Here is a 19,720-nt window from a genome sequence, read left to right as displayed (position 1 = left end):
TACATCTACCATCCTGGAGGATCCTGTAGATTACATCTACCATCCTAGTGGAGGAGTAGATTACATCTACCATCCTAGTGGAGATTACATCTACCATCCTAGTGGAGGAGTAGATTACATCTACCATCCTAGTGGAGGAGTAGATTACATCTATCATCCTAGTGGAGGAGTAGATTACATCTACCATCCTAGTGGAGGAGTAGATTACATCTACCATCCTAGTGGAGGAGTAGATTACTCTACCATCCTAGTGGAGGAGTAGATTACATCTACCATCCTAGTGGAGGAGTAGATTACATCTACCATCCTAGTGGAGGAGTAGATTACATCTACCATCCTAGTGGAGGAGTAGATTACATCTATCATCCTAGTGGAGGAGTAGATTACATCTATCATCCTAGTGGAGGAGTAGATTACATCTACCATCTAGTGGAGGAGACTAGATTACATCTGTACCATCCTAGTGGAGGAGTAGATTACATCTATCATCCTAGTGGAGGAGTAGATTACATCTACCATCCTAGTGGAGGAGTAGATTACATCTATAATCCTAATGGAGGAGTAGATTACATCTATCATCCTGTGGAGGAGTAGATTACATCTACCATCCTGTAGATTACATCTACCATCCTAATGGAGGAGTAGATTACATCTATCATCCTGTAGATTACATCTATCATCCTAGTGGAGGAGTAGATTACATCTATCATCCTAGTGGAGGAGTAGATTACATCTACCATCCTAGTGGAGGAGTAGATTACATCTATCATCCTAGTGGAGGACATAGATTACATCTACCATCCTAGTGGAGGAGTAGATTATCTATCATCCTAGTGGAGGATCATCTAGTGGAGGAGTAGATTACATCTATCATCCTAGTGGAGGAGTAGATTACATCTATCATCCTGTAGATTACATCTATCATCCTAGTGGAGGTAGATTACATCTATCATCCTAGTGGAGGAGTAGATTACATCTACCATCCTAGTGGAGGAGTAGATTACATCTATCATCCTAGTGGAGGAGTAGATTACATCTATCATCCTAGTGGAGGAGTAGATTACATCTATCATCCTAGTGGAGGGTAGATTACATCTATCATCCTAGTGGAGGATAGATTACATCTACCATCCTAGTGGAGGAGTAGATTACATCTACCATCCTAGTGGAGGAGTAGATTACATCTACCATCCTAGTGGAGGAGTAGATTACATCTACCATCCTAGTGGAGGAGTAGATTACATCTACCATCCTAGTGGAGGAGTAGATTACATCTACCATCCTGTAGATTACATCTATCATCCTAGTGGAGGAGTAGATTACATCTACCATCCTGTAGATTACATCTACCATCCTAGTGGAGGAGTAGATTACATCTACCATCCTAGTGGAGGAGTAGATTACATCTACCATCCTGTGGAGGATTACATCTACCATCCTAGTGGAGGTAGATTACATCTACCATCCTAGTGGAGGAGTAGATTACATCTACCATCCTAGTGGAGGAGTAGATTACATCTACCATCCTAGTGGAGGAGTAGATTACATCTACCATCCTAGTGGAGGAGTAGATTACATCTACCATCCTAGTGGAGGAGTAGATTACATCTACCATCCTAGTGGAGGAGTAGATTACATCTACCATCCTAGTGGAGGAGTAGATTACATCTACCATCCTAGTGGAGGAGTAGATTACATCTACCATCCTAGTGGAGGAGTAGATTACATCTACCATCCTAGTGGAGGAGCAGATTACATCTACCATCCTAGGTAGATTACATCTACCATCCTGTAGATTACATCTACCATCCTAGTGGAGGAGTAGATTACATCTACCATCCTGTAGATTCTACCATCCTGTACATCTCATCCTGTAGATTACATCTACCATCCTAGTGGAGGTAGATTACATCTACCATCCTAGTGGAGGAGTAGATTACATCTACCATCCTGTGGAGATTACATCTACCATCCTAGTGGAGGAGTAGATTACATCTACCATCCTGTAGATTAGATTACATCTACCATCCTAGTGGAGGAGTAGATTACATCTACCATCCTAGTGGAGGAGTAGATTACATCTACCATCCTAGTGGAGGAGTAGATTACATCTACCATCCTAGTGGAGGAGTAGATTACATCTACCATCCTAGTGGAGGAGTAGATTACATCTACCATCCTAGTGGAGAGATTACATCTACCATCCTAGTGGAGGATTACATCTACCATCCTAGTGGAGGAGTAGATTACATCTACCATCCTAGTGGGGAGTAGATTACATCTACCATCCTAGTGGGGAGTAGATTACATCTACCATCCTAGTGGGGAGTAGATTACATCTACCATCCTAGTGGGGAGTAGATTACATCTACCATCCTAGTGGAGGAGTAGATTACATCTACCATCCAGTGGAGGAGTAGATTACCTAGTGGAGGAGTAGATTACATCTACCATCCTAGTGGAGGAGAGATTACATCTACCATCCTAGTGAGCAGATTACATCTACCATCCTAGTGGAGGAGTAGATTACATCTACCATCCTAGTGGAGGAGATTACAGTAGATTACATCTACCATCCTAGTGGAGGAGTAGATTACATCTACCATCCTGTAGTGCATCTATCATCCTAGTGGAGGAGTAGATTACATCTACCATCCTGTAGATTACATCTACCATCCTAGTGGAGGAGTAGATTACATCTACCATCCTAGTGGAGGAGTAGATTACTACCATCCTGTAGATTACATCATCCTAGTGGAGGTAGATTACATCTGCCATCCTGTAGATTACATCCTCATCCTAGTGGAGGTAGATTACATCTACATCTCTACCATCCTGAGTGGAGGAGTAGATTACATCTACCATCCTGAGTGGAGATTACATCTACCATCCTAGTGGAGGAGTAGATTACATCTACCATCCTAGTGGAGGTAGATTACATCTACATGGAGGGAGATTACATCATCCTAGTGGAGGAGTAGATTACATCTACCATCCTAGTGGAGATTTACATCTACCATCCTAGTGGAGGAGTAGATTACATCTACCATCCTAGTGGAGGAGTAGATTACATCTACCATCCTGAGTGGAGGATTTACATCTACCATCCTAGTGGAGGAGTAGATTACATCTACCATCCTGTAGATTACATCTACCATCCTAGTGGAGGAGTAGCTTACATCTACCATCCTAGTGGAGGAGCAGATTACATCTACCATCCTAGTGGGAGGAGTAGATTACATCTACCATCCTAGTGGAGGAGTAGATTACATCTACCATCCTAGTGGAGGAGTAGATTACATCTACCATCCTAGTGGAGGAGTAGATTACATCTACCATCCTAGTGGAGGAGTAGATTACATCTACCATCCTAGTGGAGGAGTAGATTACATCTACCATCCTAGTGGAGGAGTAGATTACATCTACCATCCTGTAGATTACATCTGGAGTGGAGGAGTAGATTACATCTACTATCCTAGTGGAGGAGTAGATTACATCTACTATCCTAGTGGAGGAGTAGATTACATCTACCATCCTAGTGGAGGAGTAGATTACATCTACCATCCTGTAGATTTACATCTACCATCCTAGTGGAGGAGTAGATTACATCTACCATCCTAGTGGAGGAGTAGATTACATCTACCATCCTAGTGGAGGAGGCAGATTACATCTACTATCCTAGTGGAGGAGTAGATTACATCTACCATCCTAGTGGAGGAGTAGATTACATCTACCATCCTAGTGGAGGAGTAGATTACATCTACCATCCTGTAGACCCATCTATCATCCTAGTGGAGGGAGTAGATTACATCTACCATCTGTAGATTACACATCTGTGGAGGAGTAGATTACATCTACCATCCTAGTGGAGGAGTAGATTACATCTACCATCCTGTAGATTGGATTACATCTATCATCCTAGTGGAGGAGTAGATTACATCTACTATCCTAGTGGAGGAGTAGATTACATCTACCATCCTAGTGGAGGAGTAGATTACATCTACTATCCTAGTGGAGGAGTAGATTACATCTACCATCCTAGTGGAGGAGTAGATTACATCTACCATCCTAGTGGAGGAGTAGATTACATCTACCATCCTGGTGGAGGAGCAGATTGCATCTACCATCCTAGTGGAGGAGTAGATTACATCTACCATCCTAGTGGAGGAGTAGATTACATCTACCATCCTAGTGGAGGAGTAGATTACATCTACCATCCTAGTGGAGGAGTAGATTACATCTACACTTGTAGATGATACATCTACCAGAGATTACATCTACCATCCTGTAGATTACATCTACCATCCTGGAGGAGTAGATTACATCTACCATCCTGTAGATTACATCTACCATCCTAGTGGAGGAGTAGATTATGATCTACCATCCTAGTGGAGGAGTAGATTACATCTACCATCCTAGTGGAGGAGTAGATTACATCTACCATCCTAGTGGAGGAGTAGATTACATCTACCATCCTAGTGGAGGAGTAGATTACATCTACCATCCTAGTGGAGGAGTAGATTACATCTACCATCTAGTGGAGGTAGATTACATCTACCATCCTAGTGGAGGAGTAGATTACATCTACCATCCTAGTGGAGGATTACATCTACCATCCTAGTAGATTACATCTACCATCCTGAGGGGGAGGATTACATCTACCATCCTAGTGGAGATTACATCTACCATCCTAGTGGAGGAGTAGATTACATCTACCATCCTAGTGGGAGGATTACATCTACCATCCTAGTGGAGGAGTAGATTACATCTACCATCCTAGGTGGGAGTGATTACATCTACCATCCTAGGAGGAGAATTACATCTACCATCCTAGTGGGGGAGTAGATTACATCTACCATCCTAGTGGAGGAGTAGATTACATCTACCATCCTAGTGGAGGAGTAGATTACATCTACCATCCTAGATGGAGGAGTAGATTACATCTACCATCCTGTTACATCTATCATCCTAGGAGGATTTACATCTACCATCCTAGTGGAGGAGTTTACATCTACCATCCTAGTGGAGAGTAGATTATACCTATCTGTAGATTACATCTACCATCCTAGTGGAGGATTAGGGTATTACATCTACCATCCTAGTGGAGGAGTAGATTACATCTACCATCCTAGTGGAGGAGTAGATTACATCTACCATCCTAGTGGAGGAGTTAGATTACATCTACCATCCTAGTGGAGGAGCAGATTACATCTACCATCCTAGTGGAGGAGTAGATTACATCTACCATCCTAGTGGAGGAGACATCTATCATCCTAGTGGAGGTAGATTACATCTACCATCCTAGTGGAGGAGTAGATTACATCTACCATCCTGTGGAGGATTACATCTACCATCCTAGTGGAGGAGTAGATTACATCTACCATCCTGTAGATTACATCTACCATCCTAGTGGAGGAGTAGATTACATCTACCATCCTGTAGATTACATCTACCATCCTAGTGGAGGAGTAGAGATTACATCTACCATCCTAGTGGAGGAGTAGATTACATCTACCATCCTGAGTGGAGGAGTAGATTACATCTACCATCCTAGTGGAGGAGTAGATTACATCTACCATCCTAGTGGGAGGAGCAGATTACATCTACCATCCTAGTGGAGGAGTAGATTACATCTACCATCCTAGTGGAGGAGTAGATTACATCTACCATCCTAGTGGAGGAGTAGATTACATCTACCATCCTAGTGGAGGAGTAGATTACATCTACCATCCTAGTGAGGAGTAGATTACATCTACCATCCTAGTGGAGGGGATTACATCTACCATCCTGTAGATTACATCTACCATCCTAGTGGAGAGATTACATCTACCATCCTAGTGGAGGAGATTACATCTACCATCCTAGTGGAGGAGTAGATTACATCTACCATCCTAGTGGAGGAGTAGATTACATCTACCATCTTAGTGGAGGAGTAGATTACATCTACCATCCTAGTGGAGGAGATAGATTACATCTACCATCCTAGTGGAGGAGTAGATTACATCTACCATCCTAGTGGAGGAGCAGATTACATCTACCATCCTAGTGGAGGAGTAGATTACATCTACCATCCTAGTGGAGGAGTAGATTACATCTACCATCCTAGTGGAGGAGTAGATTACATCTACCATCCTAGTGGAGGAGTAGATTACATCTACCATCCTAGTGGAGGAGTAGATTACATCTACCATCCTAGTAGATTACATCTACCATCCTAGTGGAGGAGTAGATTACATCTACCATCCTAGTGGAGAGTTTACATCTACCATCCTAGTGGAGAGTAGATGGGAGGAGTAGATTACATCTACCATCCTAGTGGAGGACTAGATTACATCTACCATCCTAGTGGAGGATTTACATCTACTATCCTAGTGGAGGACTAGATTACATCTACCATCCTAGTGGAGGAGTAGATTACATCTACCATCCTAGTGGAGGAGTAGATTACATCTACCATCCTAGTGGAGGAGTAGATTACATCTACCATCCTGTAGATTACATCTATCATCCTAGTGGAGGAGTAGATTACATCTACCATCCTAGTGGAGGAGTAGATTACATCTACCATCCTGTAGATTACATCTACCATCCTAGTGGAGGAGTAGATTACATCTACCATCCTAGTGGAGGAGTAGATTACATCTACCATCCTAGTGGAGGACTAGATTACATCTACCATCCTAGTGGAGGAGTAGATTACATCTACCATCCTGTAGATTACATCTATCAGAGATTACATCTACCATCCTAGTGGAGGAGAGATTACATCTACCATCCTGTAGATTACATCTACCATCCTAGTGGAGGAGTAGATTACATCTACCATCCTAGTGGAGGAGTAGATTACATCTACCATCCTAGTGGAGTGGAGATTACATCTACCATCCTGTGATTACATCTACCATCCTAGTGGAGAGTAGATTACATCTACCATCCTAGTGGAGGTAGATTACATCTACCATCCTAGTGGAGGAGTAGATTACATCTACCATCCTAGTGGAGGAGTAGATTACATCTACCATCCTAGTGGAGGAGTAGATTACATCTACCATCCTAGTGGAGGAGTAGATTACATCTACCATCCTAGTGGAGGAGTAGATTACATCTACCATCCTAGTGGAGGAGTAGATTACATCTACCATCCTAGTGGAGAGTAGATTACATCTACCATCCTAGTGGAGGAGTAGATTACATCTACCATCCTAGGAGGACTAGATTACATCTACCATCCTAGTGGAGGAGTAGATTACATCTACCATCCTAGTGGAGGAGTAGATTACATCTACCATCCTAGTGGAGGAGTAGATTACATCTACCATCCTAGTGGAGGAGTAGATTACATCTACCATCCTGGTGGAGGACTAGATTACATCTACCATCCTAGTGGAGGACTAGATTACATCTACCATCCTAGTGGAGGACTAGATTACATCTACCATCCTAGTGGAGGAGTAGATTACATCTACCATCCTAGTGGAGGAGTAGATTACATCTACCATCCTAGTGGAGGACTAGATTACATCTACCATCCTGTGAGGACTAGATTACATCTACCATCCTAGTGGAGGACTAGATTACATCTACCATCCTAGTGGAGGACTAGATTACATCTACCATCCTAGTGGAGGGTAGATTACATCTACCATCCTAGTGGAGGAGTAGATTACATCTACCATCCTAGTGGAGGAGTAGATTACATCTACCATCCTAGTGGAGGACTAGATTACATCTACCATCCTGAGTGGAGGAGTAGATTACATCTACCATCCTAGTGGAGATTACATCTATCATCCTAGTGGAGGAGTAGATTACATCTGCCATCCTAGTGGAGGAGTAGATTACATCTACCATCCTAGTGGAGGATTACATCTACCATCCTAGTGGAGGAGTAGATTACATCTACCATCCTAGTGGAGGAGTAGATTACATCTACCATCCTAGTGGAGGATTTACATCTACCATCCTAGTGGAGGAGTAGATTACATCTACCATCCTAGTGGAGGAGGTAGATTACATCTACCATCCTAGTGGAGGAGTAGATTACATCTGCCATCCTAGTGGAGGAGTAGATTACATCTACCATCCTAGTGGAGGAGTAGATTACATCTACCATCCTAGTGGAGGAGTAGATTACATCTACCATCCTAGTGGAGGAGTAGATTACATCTACCATCCTAGTGGAGGAGTAGATTACATCTACCATCCTAGTGGAGGAGTAGATTACATCTACCATCCTGAGTGGAGTAGATTACATCTATCATCCTAGTGGAGGAGTAGATTACATCTACCATCTGTGGAGATTACATCTACCATCCTAGTGGAGGAGTAGATTACATCTACCATCCTAGTGGAGGAGTAGATTACATCTGCATCCTAGTGGAGGACTAGATTACATCTACCATCCTAGTGGAGGAGTAGATTACATCTACTATCATCCTAGTGGAGGAGTAGATTACATCTACCATCCCTGGTGGAGGTAGATTACATCTACCATCCTAGTGGAGGAGTAGATTACATCTACCATGGAGGTAGATTACCTAGTGGAGGAGTAGATTGCATCTGCCATCCTGAGTGGAGGACTAGATTACATCTACCATCCTAGTGGAGGAGTAGATTACATCTACCATCCTAGTGGAGGAGTAGATTACATCTACCATCCTAGGAGATTAGTGCATCTACCATCTAGTGGAGGAGTAGATTACATCTACCATCCTAGTAGGAGATTACATCTACCATCCTGTAGATTACATCTACCATCCTAGTGGAGGTAGATTACATCTACCATCCTAGTGGAGGAGTAGATTACATCTACCATCCTAGTGGAGGAGTAGATTACATCTACCATCCTAGTGGAGGAGTAGATTACATCTGCCATCCTGTAGTGGAGGACCATCCTGTAGATTACATCTACCATCCTAGTGGAGGACTAGATTACATCTACCATCCTAGTGGAGGAGTAGATTACATCTACCATCCTAGTGGAGGAGTAGATTACATCTACCATCCTAGTGGAGGAGTGATTACATCTACCATCCTAGTGGAGGAGTAGATTACATCTACCATCCTAGTGGAGGAGTAGATTACATCTACCATCCTGGTGGAGGAGTAGATTACATCTACCATCCTGAGTGGAGGAGTAGATTACATCTACCATCCTGGTGGAGGAGTAGATTACATCTACCATCCTAGTGGAGGAGATTACATCTACCATCCTAGTGGAGGAGTAGATTACATCTACCATCCTAGTGGGGAGTAGATTACATCTACCATCCTAGTGGAGGAGCAGATTACATCTACCATCCTAGTGGAGGAGTAGATTACATCTACCATCCTAGTGGAGGAGTAGATTACATCTACCATCCTAGTGGAGGAGTAGATTACTATCTACCTACCATCCTAGTGGAGGAGTAGATTACATCTACCATCCTAGTGGAGGAGTAGATTACATCTACCATCCTAGTGGAGGAGTAGATTACATCTACCATCCTAGTGGAGGAGTAGATTACATCTACCATCCTAGTGGAGGAGATTACATCTACCATCCTGTAGATTACATCTATCCTAGTGGAGGAGTAGATTACATCTACCATCCTGTGGAGGATTTACATCTATCATCCTAGTGGAGGAGTAGATTACATCTACCATCCTAGTGGAGATAGATTGCATCTACCATCCTAGTGGAGGAGTAGATTACATCTACCATCCTAGTGGAGGAGTAGATTACATCTACCATCCTAGTGGAGGAGTAGATTACATCTACCATCCTAGTGAGTGGAGGAGTAGATTACATCTACCATCCTGTAGAGATTACATCTACCATCCTAGTGGAGGAGTAGATTACATCTACCATCCTAGTGGAGGAGTAGATTACATCTACCATCCTAGTGGAGGAGTAGATTACATCTACCATCCTAGTGGAGGAGTAGATTACATCTACATCCTAGTGGAGGAGTAGATTACATCTACCATCCTAGTGGAGGAGTAGATTACATCTACCATCCTAGTGGAGGAGTAGATTACATCTACCATCCTAGTGGAGGAGTAGATTACATCTACCATCCTAGATTACATCTATCATCCTAGGAGGAGTAGATTACATCTACCATCCTGTAGATTACATCTACCATCCTAGTGGAGGAGTAGATTACATCTACCATCCTGTGAGGAGATAGATTACATCTACCATCCTAGTGGAGGAGTAGATTACATCTACCATCCTGTAGATTACATCTACCATCCTAGTGGAGGAGTAGATTACATCTACCATCCTAGTGGAGGAGTAGATTACATCTACCATCCTAGTGGAGGAGTCTACCATCCTAGTGGATTACATCTACCATCCTAGTGGAGGAGTAGATTACATCTACCATCCTAGTGGAGGAGTAGATTACATCTACCATCCTAGTGGAGGAGTAGATTACATCTACCATCCTAGTGGAGGAGTAGATTACATCTACCATCCTAGTGGAGGAGATTACATCTACCATCCTAGTGGAGGAGTAGATTACATCTACCATCCTAGTGGAGGAGTAGATTACATCTACCATCCTAGTGGAGGAGTAGATTACATCTACCATCCTAGTGGAGGAGTAGATTACATCTACCATAGTGGGAGGAGTAGATTACATCTACCATCCTAGTGGAGGAGTAGATTACATCTACCATCCTAGTGGAGGAGTAGATTACATCTACCATCCTAGTGGAGGAGTAGATTACATCTACCATCCTAGTGGAGGAGTAGATTACATCTACCATCCTAGTGGAGGAGTAGATTACATCTACCATCCTAGTGGAGGAGTAGATTACATCTACCATCCTAGTGGAGGAGTAGATTACATCTACCATCCTAGTGGAGGACTAGATTACATCTACCATCCTAGTGGAGGAGTAGATTACATCTACCATCCTAGTGGAGGAGTAGATTACATCTACCATCCTAGTGGAGGAGTAGATTACATCTACCATCCTAGTGGAGGAGTAGATTACATCTACCATCCTAGTGGAGGAGTAGATTACATCTACCATCCTAGTGGAGGAGTGATTACATCTACCATCCTAGTGGAGGAGTAGATTACATCTACCATCCTAGTGGAGGAGTAGATTACATCTACCATCCTAGTGGAGGAGTAGATTACATCTACCATCCTAGTGAGGAGTAGATTACATCTACCATCCTAGTGGAGGAGTAGATTACATCTACCATCCTAGTGGAGGAGTAGATTACATCTACCATCCTAGTGGAGGACTAGATTACATCTACCATCCTAGTGGAGGAGGATTACATCTACCATCCTGTAGATTACATCTATCATCCTAGTGGAGGAGTAGATTACATCTACCATCCTAGTGGAGGAGTAGATTACTACCATCCTAGTGGAGGACCATCTACCATCCTAGTGGAGGAGTAGATTACATCTACCATCCTAGTGGAGGAGTAGATTACATCTACCATCCTAGTGGAGGAGTAGATTACATCTACCATCCTAGTGGAGGAGTTACATCTACCATCCTAGATTTACATCTACCATCCTAGTGGAGGAGTAGATTACATCTACCATCCTAGTGGAGGAGTAGATTACATCTACCATCCTAGTGGAGATTACATCTACCATCCTAGTGGAGATTACATCTACCATCCTAGTGGAGGAGTAGATTACATCTACCATCCTAGTGGAGGAGTAGATTACATCTACCATCCTAGTGGAGGAGTAGATTACATCTACCATCCTAGTGGAGGAGTAGATTACATCTACCATCCTAGTGACCATCCTAGTGGAGGAGTAGATTACATCTACCATCCTAGTGGAGGAGTAGATTACATCTACCATCCTAGTGGAGGAGTAGATTACATCTACCATCCTAGTGGAGGAGTAGATTACATCTACCATCCTAGTGGAGGAGTAGATTACATCTACCATCCTAGTGGAGGAGTAGATTACATCTACCATCCTAGTGGAGGACTAGATTACATCTACCATCCTAGTGGAGGAGTAGATTACATCTACCATCCTAGTGGAGGAGTAGATTACATCTACCATCCTAGTGGAGGAGTAGATTACATCTACCATCCTAGTGGAGGAGTAGATTACATCTACCATCCTAGTGGAGGAGTAGATTACATCTACCATCCTAGTGGAGGAGTAGATTACATCTACCATCCTAGTGGAGGAGTAGATTACATCTACCATCCTAGTGGAGGAGTAGATTACATCTACCATCCTAGTGGAGGAGTAGATTACATCTACCATCCTAGTGGAGGAGTAGATTACATCTACCATCCTAGTGGAGGAGTAGATTACATCTACCATCCTAGTGGAGGAGTAGATTACATCTACCATCCTAGTGGAGGAGTAGATTACATCTACCATCCTAGTGGAGGAGTAGATTACATCTATCATCCTAGTCGAGGAGTAGATTACATCTACCATCCTAGTGGAGGAGTAGATTACATCTACCATCCTAGTGGAGGAGTAGATTACATCTACCATCCTAGTGGAGGAGTAGATTACATCTACCATCCTAGTGGAGGAGTAGATTACATATATCATCCTAGTGGAGGAGTAGATTACATCTACCATCCTAGTGGAGGAGTAGATTATATCTATCATCCTGTAGATTACATCTATCATCCTAGTGGAGGAGTAGATTACATCTATCATCCTGTAGATTACATCTATCATCCTAATGGAGGTGTAGACTACATCTATCATCCTGTAGATTACATCTATCATCCTGTAGATTACATCTATCATCCTAATGGAGGAGTAGATTACATCTATCATCCTGTAGATTACATCTATAATCCTAATGGAGGAGTAGATTACATCCATCATCCTGTAGATTACACCTATCATCCCAGTGGAGGAGTAGATTACATCTATCATCTTAATGGAGGAGTAGATTACATCCATCATCCTGTAGATTACATCTATCATCCTGTAGATTACATCTATCATCCTGTAGATTACATCTATCATCCTAATGGAGGAGTAGATTACATCTATCATCCTGTATATTACATCTATCATCCTGTAGATTACATCTATCATCTTAATGGAGGAGTAGATTACATCCATCATCCTGTAGATTACATCTATCATCCTGTAGATTACATCTATCATCCTAATGGAGGAGTAGATTACATCTATCATCCTGTAGATTACATCTATCATCCTAATGGAGGAGTAGATTACATCTATCATCCTGTAGATTACATCTATCATCCTGTAGATTACATCTATCATCCTGTAGACTACATCTATCATCCTGTAGATTACATCTATCATCCTGTAGACTACATCTATCATCCTGTAGACTACATCTATCATCCTAATGGAGGAGTAGATTACATCTATCATCCTGTAGACTACATCTATCATCCTGTAGACTACATCTATCATCCTGTAGACTACATCTATCATCCTGGAGATTACATCTATCATCCTGTAGACTACATCTATCATCCTAGAATGGGGGTAGAATGTTGGATAAAGCTGATCTGATTGAATAGAGCCCTGAGTGGCATCATGGGTTTGAGCTGAGGGTTCCTTGTTTTGCAAATGAAGAGATGAAGTGATGAAGTGATGAAGAGATGAAGTGATGAAGAGATGAAGTGATGAAGAGATGAAGTGATGTAAGAGATGAAGTGATGTAAGAGATGAAGTGATGAAGAGTTGAAGTGATGAAGTGATGAAGAGATGTAAGAGGAAAAAACGAGAAGGAAAAGTCAAAGCAGAAAATACATTTATTGAGTTCTGACAGACCAAACGAACCGCAACAGCCATGCATCACTACACTCTGTTTCAAACAGTCAAAAAGAAAGTTCTCCGTAGAATCTGCTCTCTGTACATAAAGGCACGTGTGTGTCATGAATCTGTCAATCCTAAATAAATGCTAAATATCTTTCAGAAAATTAAACAAAAACAACAAAACAAACTGTCCTGCAGTGACCGTATACAACATGACCAGCATGATCACAGTGATTATACACCTCTCCCCATAACACTACTGATGTGCCTCCCAAATGGCACCTCTCCCCATAACACTACTGAGTCCCAAATGGCACCTCTCCCCATAACACTACTGAGTCCCAAATGGCACCTCTCCCCATAACACTACTGAGTCCCAAATGGCACCTCTCCCCATAACACTACTGAGTCCCAAATGGCACCTCTCCCCATAACACTACTGAGTCCCAAATGGCACCTCTACTACTGAGTCCCAAATGGCACCTCCCCCATAACACTACTGGCACCCAAATGGCACCTCTCCCCATAACACTACTGAGTCCCAAATGGCACCTCTCCCCATAACACTACTGAGTCCCAAATGGCACCTCTCCCCATAACACTACTGATGTGCCTCCCAAATGGCACCTCTCCCCATAACACTACTGATGTGCCTCCCAAATGGCACCTCTCCCCATAACACTACTGATGTGCCTCCCAAATGGCACCTCTCCCCATAACACTACTGAGTCCCAAATGGCACCCTATTCCTTTTGTTATGAACTACTTTTGACCAGGATCCACAGGGCTCTACCTAGGACTGCCACGGGGCTCTACCTAGGACTGATGTGCCTCCCAAACTGCCACGGGGCTCTCCCCAGGACTGCTACTGGGCTCCCAAATGCCACGGGGCTCTACCTAGGACTGCCATCTACCTAGGACTGCCTTAGGACTGCCACGGGTTATAGGACTACTTTCTGACCAGGATCCACAGGGCTCTACCTAGGACTGCCACGGGGCTCTACCTAGGACGCCACGGGCTCTACCTAGGACTGCCACGGGGCTCTACCTAGGACTGCCAACCTAGGACTGCCACAGGGCTCGACCTAGGCCACAGGGCTCTACCTAGGACTGCCAACAGGGCTCTACCTAGGACTGCCAACAGGGCTCTACCTAGGCCACAGGGCTCTACCTAGGACTTCCACGGGGCTCTACCTAGGACTCTACCTAGGACTGCCACTCTACCTAGCCCACGGGCTCTACCTAGGACTGCCACGGGGCTCTACCTAGGACTGCCACGGGGCTCTACCTAGGACTGCCACGGGGCTCTACCTAGGACTGCCACGGGGCTCTACCTAGGACTGCCACGGGGCTCTACCTAGGACTGCCACGGGGCTCTACCTAGGACTGCCACGGGGCTCTACCTAGGACTGCCAACCTAGGACTGCCAACAGGGCTCTACCTAGGACTGCCACAGGGCTCTACCTAGGACTGCCACAGGGCTCTACCTAGGACTGCCAACAGGGCTCTACCTAGGACTGCCAACAGGGCTCTACCTAGGACTGCCACAGGGCTCTACCTAGGACTGCCAACAGGGCTCTACCTAGGACTGCCAACAGGGCTCTACCTAGGACTGCCACGGGGCTCTACCTAGGACTGCCACGGGGCTCTACCTAGGACTGCCACGGGGCTCTACCTAGGACTGCCACGGGGCTCTACCTAGGACTGCCACGGGGCTCTACCTAGGACTGCCAACAGGGCTCGACCTAGGACTGCCAACAGGGCTCTAGGACTGCCACAGGGCTCGACCTAGGACTGCCAACAGGGCTCTACCTAGGACTGCCAACAGGCTCTACCTAGGACTGCCACAGGGCTCTACCTAGGACTGCCACAGGGCTCGACCTAGGACTGCCACAGGGCTCGACCTAGGACTGCCACAGGGCTCTACCTAGGACTGCCAACAGGGCTCTGCCACCTAGGACTGCCACAGGGCTGCTGCCACAGGGCTCGACCTAGGACTGCCACAGGGCTCGACCTAGGACTGCCACAGGGCTAGGACTGCCACAGGGCTCTACCTAGGACTGCCAACAGGGCTCTACCTAGGACTGCCACAGGGCTCTACCTAGGACTGCCACGGGGCTCTACCTAGGACTGCCACGGGGCTCTACCTAGGACTGCCACGGGGCTCTACCTAGGACTGCCACGGGGCTCTACCTAGGACTGCCACGGGGCTCTGGTTAAAAATAGTAATTATATAGAGAATAGGGTATCATGGGGCACACACCGTTAGGTTTGAGTCCAGCTCCAAAGACAAAACAACAAAAGCTCAATCCATAGACAAGTGAAGTCTTGTAAGAAAAACACTAGTGCTTGGTTCCTGACCAGCCCCAGCCAATAGGAGGAGAGGTCAGCCGAGAGGGGGATACTATGCACGTGTTCTGACTGCAATACAAGTAGACTGTATCCATAACTCAATTACTAGCGTCATTTTGACCATCAGCAACACAATCTTAAAAAGCAACCAAAGACATGAATGGTGCTTTAAACAGGATATAGGTTATGTGCTGTATAGCCTAATCGCTGACCATAGGGTTCCCGTGTGACACAGGCTGTAGAGCATGGCGGTTGCAACGCCAGGGTTGTGGGTTCGATTCCCGCGTAGGACCAATATGAGAAAAAAAAATGAAAATGTATACACTCACTACTGTAAGTCGCTCTGGATAAGAGCGTCTGCTAAATGACTCAATGTAAAACATTTTAATGAAACAAACTGAATTTTGAATAACTCAAAAGCGCCCTCTGCTGTTTGCGACTGGTGTTGCCACACAGCTACAAAGTTTCTTATTTAAAAAAAATGTAAAAATCTGTCATGCAAAACTTCTTAATATCTGACTTTTCTAATGTGACTGCATCTTATCAGTAGACTGGTATGCAGAGTACTTGCCAGACAGACTCAACTTTTAACATATTATGTGTTACACATAAGTAATGAATAGGAAAAAAAATGTTTTATTTCATGAACATGAAGCACCAACAGACTGTTTATCTGTTTATTTAACTCTGTTTGGAGAATGTGAGAGTTTCAATAACGGCAGAATCTTAGAGAAGGAAGGAGAGACAGAGAGGTAGAAATAGAGGGAGGGAGGAGAGAGAATATTAGAAAGAGCCCTGAAAGAGGGAGAGAGAGAGAGAGCAAGATAGAGGAGCCCCTAATCTGATTGTGGCTGAGGAGCGAGGAAACTGAAGGGAGGAGGAATGTGAGGATGAGGTGAGTCTCAGGAGGTACTGCATCGTCTCCTCTGCTCTGCCGCTAGGGGTTCCAGGAGCTCTGAACGTAGCCGGGCTTTAAGCAGACTGCAGACAGGAACCAGAGAAGAGAGAGAGAGAGAAGAAAGTAAGGACTCACTTTAGGAGAGTAGGAAACAGAAACCAGAGAAATAAACCAGTAGAAAGTCCAAAGTTAAGAGGAGAGAGTTACAAAATAGAGAAACAGAGGCATTTGGAAACACAGTATTGAAGAAGAAAATAAATGATGGCCATTTCAGTGCAGTAACATTCACCTCCAGAAGAGGGCGCTATTAGACAGCCATAGTATCATAAATCGGGAGACTCTGGACTTGACTGTCCATAGAGCAAAACACCTTCTGGCAGGAGTTTTTATTTGATATGTGAAGAACGCTACTGGGGTTAGGAATAATACAGGTGAAAGGTCATGGAGAAGAGAGTGAAGCAACAGGATCAGAATAAAGCAACAGTATGCAGAGAAGAGGCATGAGGATCTGATTGGAGAACAATCTAGAACACAGTCCAGTCAACTATGCTACAGACTACAGATTTTAAGTCTTGAATAAGTACAGCTGTTCTGACCAGTTTGTTGAGTTTGAGAATGTTGAAAATAATCCCCAAAACATGAATAGTGTAAAGTATAGTGTAGGCTAAATACTGTTCTGTTCTTATGAAATTAACCTGTGACAGCATTGCAGCATATAAACCCACTGGGCCCTGCCCTTACTTTAAAGCCCCTGCCCTCTAGTGTGTCATACATGCTGCACTGCCACACCCTGCCACATTGTGGATGGGGGCGCCAGAGAGCAGGACGACAGAACCCAAACTAACAGTAAAACATAAAATGGGCTACGCCTAAAACAGGCTTTTCAAATGAGAAACGATAACAAAGGCAGTAATTATCATAGGGCGTCAAAGAAAGCAGCACACTATTTAAAACTATAATTTACAGATAACCGCCTTTTTCTCCCCAGCCCTTAAACTGAATGGGCGAGGACTGAGGGCAGGGGCGGACTGGCCATCTGGCATTTCAGGCAATTGCTAGTCCATTTTTAGCCCAGTGGGCCAGTCTAACTTGTTGTTGTTTTTTTTGCGCAAAATGATCATTATCTGGTTAATAAATGGGGCCGGTGTGGGGGCTTTGAGGGGGGAAAAAATGTTCCGGCGCGTTAGAAATGCCAGGGCCGATTTCTGGTCCCAGTCCGCCCCTCAATGTGGGAGAGGGAGGGCAGCATTTGTGTATGAGAGTGTATGAAAACACTCAAGCCAAATTACTGGGACTGACTGGATAAGGGATCTGGAAACGGCTGCTGTTGTGCAAACCTGGCAGAGCATCTGAAGGAGTTTCCATTAGTCTATTGAGGCTTCATCAAACAGAGAGTAGGTTCTGATACTCAGGCTTGTACAACAGAGAGTAGGTTCTGATGCTCAGGCTTGTACAACAGAGAGTAGGTTCTGATACTCAGGCTTGTACAACAGAGAGTAGGTTCTGATGCCCAGGCTTGTACAACAGAGAGTATGTTCTGATGCTCAGGCTTGTACAACAGAGAGTAGGTTCTGATACTCAGGCTTGTACAACAGAGAGTAGGTTCTGATGCTCAGGCTTGTACAACAGAGAGTAGGTTCTGATGCTCAGGCTTGTACAACAGAGAGTAGGTTCTGATACTCAGGCTTGTACAACAGAGAGTAGGTTCTGATACTCAGGTTGTACAACAGAGAGTAGGTTCTGATACTCAGGTTGTACAACAGAGAGTAGGTTCTGATACTCAGGTTGTACAACAGAGAGTAGGTTCTGATACTCCGGCTTGTACAACAGAGAGTAGGTTCTGATACTCAGGCTTGTACAACAGAGAGTAGGTTCTGATACTCAGGTTGTACAACAGAGAGTAGGTTCTGATACTCAGGCTTGTACAACAGAGAGTAGGTTCTGATACTCAGGTTGTACAACAGAGAGTAGGTTCTGATACTCAGGTTGTACAACAGAGAGTAGGTTCTGATACTCAGGTTGTACAACAGAGAGTAGGTTCTGATACTCAGGTTGTACAACAGAGAGTAGGTTCTGATACTCAGGCTTGTACAACAGAGAGTAGGTTCTGATACTCAGGCTTGTACAACAGAGAGTAGGTTCTGATACTCAGGCTTGTACAACAGAGAGTAGGTTCTGATACTCAGGCTTGTACAACAGAGAGTAGGTTCTGATACTCAGGCTTGTACAACAGAGAGTAGGTTCTGATACTCAGGCTTGTACAACAGAGAGTAGGTTCTGATACTCAGGCTTGTACAACAGAGAGTAGGTTCTGATGCCCAGGCTTGTACAACAGAGAGTATGTTCTGATGCTCAGGTTGTACAACAGAGAGTAGGTTCTGATACTCAGGCTTGTACAACAGAGAGTAGGTTCTGATACTCAGGCTTGTACAACAGAGAGTAGGTTCTGATGCTCAGGCTTGTACAACAGAGAGTAGGTTCTGATGCTCAGGCTTGTACAACAGAGAGTAGGTTCTGATACTCAGGCTTGTACAACAGAGAGTAAAACTGATGCCCAGGCTTGTCAAAACAGAGAGTATGTTCTGATGCTCAGGTTGTACAACAGAAGTAGGTTCTGATCAGGCTTGTACAACAGAGAGTAGGTTCTGATGCTCAGGCTTGTACAACAGAGAGTAGGTTCTGATGCTCAGGCTTGTACAACAGAGAGTAGGTTCTGATACTC

General features: G+C 44.2%; 1 protein-coding gene across 7 annotated transcripts in view; it reads right to left on the bottom strand.

The window, feature by feature from the left end:
* The window catches only part of tp63 (tumor protein p63), a 112,569-nt gene that overhangs the window by 6,625 nt on the left and 86,224 nt on the right, over positions 1–19,720 (bottom strand). Inside the window, exons 9-12 of one of the 7 annotated variants that reach the window (XR_008076113.1) lie at positions 15,850–17,081; positions 14,991–15,469; positions 14,266–14,564; positions 13,727–14,205 (exon numbers count right to left, since the gene is read on the bottom strand). The exons of 1 other annotated variant lie outside the window; for it this stretch is intronic. The gene's annotated coding sequence lies outside the window, so the exon portion shown is untranslated. Of the gene's footprint in view, positions 1–13,726; positions 14,206–14,265; positions 14,565–14,990; positions 15,470–15,849; positions 17,082–19,720 lie in introns of those variants that run through there. 5 more of the 7 variants (XR_008076114.1, XR_008076115.1, XR_008076116.1 and 2 more) reach the window with 5 other exon arrangements.

Source organism: Oncorhynchus keta, chromosome 22 (assembly GCF_023373465.1).
Source record: "Oncorhynchus keta strain PuntledgeMale-10-30-2019 chromosome 22, Oket_V2, whole genome shotgun sequence".
NCBI classification, from domain to species: Eukaryota; Metazoa; Chordata; class Actinopteri; order Salmoniformes; family Salmonidae; genus Oncorhynchus; species Oncorhynchus keta.
The sequence above is the reverse complement of the archived record's forward strand: the minus strand, read 5'-3'. Positions and strand labels throughout refer to the sequence as shown.